This window comes from Macadamia integrifolia, chromosome 9 (assembly GCF_013358625.1).
Source record: "Macadamia integrifolia cultivar HAES 741 chromosome 9, SCU_Mint_v3, whole genome shotgun sequence".
In the NCBI taxonomy this organism is placed as follows: domain Eukaryota; kingdom Viridiplantae; phylum Streptophyta; class Magnoliopsida; order Proteales; family Proteaceae; genus Macadamia; species Macadamia integrifolia.
In genome coordinates this window covers 11251526-11252517 of record NC_056565.1, presented here as the reverse complement: position 1 = coordinate 11252517, position 992 = coordinate 11251526, and positions in this window count along the sequence as shown.

Here is a 992-nt window from a genome sequence, read left to right as displayed (position 1 = left end):
CAAATTATTTGGTGTCAGAAAATTATTTATCAACATACAATTACACGCTTATGATTTCAATTATTTTGTTATTGCATTACTGTAACAAACTCTGGACTACTGTAACCAAGCAGCCCAACTTCAATACTTCTAATGGATAACAAAAGAAAGGAAAGTTTAAAATCTCAAAGAAGAAATTACATATGGAGGGTTCTCTTCCCTTCTCCCTCTCTCGAAATTTCTTTGATTTCTATCTTTTAACGATTTGAAAAAACCCAAAAAACCAATCATGTCCTCTTCTAGCGTGGGCTTTAGTTGATGCATCCGTACAAAGAAGAGCACGTTCACTGTCTCTCTTCAATTTTTAAAATCACAAGTACAAAATAAGAAATTGACCCAGATCGATTTTCTTAAGCTGGAATAACAGCCATAGAAAGAGATGAACAGAGTAAGTTAGAGAGAAGAAGTAGAAGAAGAAGAAGAGAGAGAAAGAGAAAGGAGGTGTACGTGGGTCTTTTATATTGAGAATAGTTAGTCTCTTTGTCCCATCTTCAAATATTGAATCTATTAAACCTTACCCCATCTTCAAATATTGAATCAAAGCAAGAAAAATAAATGAAGCAGAGAACTCATTAGTTCCAGACGATGATCGCACAGAGAAAGGAGAAGTCACCAGCGGCCTATTAGAGACGGTGAGATGAACGCCGATGGCCTATTGGAGATAGTGGGATGAACGCCAAAGGTAGAAAGGAAGTTCCCACGACAGACAAACCTATTTTTTTATTAAAAAAAAAAAAATCTTGCATCGATCTGAAAGAGATTTGATTATAAGAAGATGATAAGGTGTATCGCCAACGTATATTCTTCCCTAAGGTTTAAGCCAACCACACCACAGAATCAATAAAATCCAGGTGTCATGCTACTGTAGTGAGCCAGACGATATATGGCTCACCACCGTGCTATAGAAGAGCCAAATCCATTATATATATATATATATATATATATATATACTA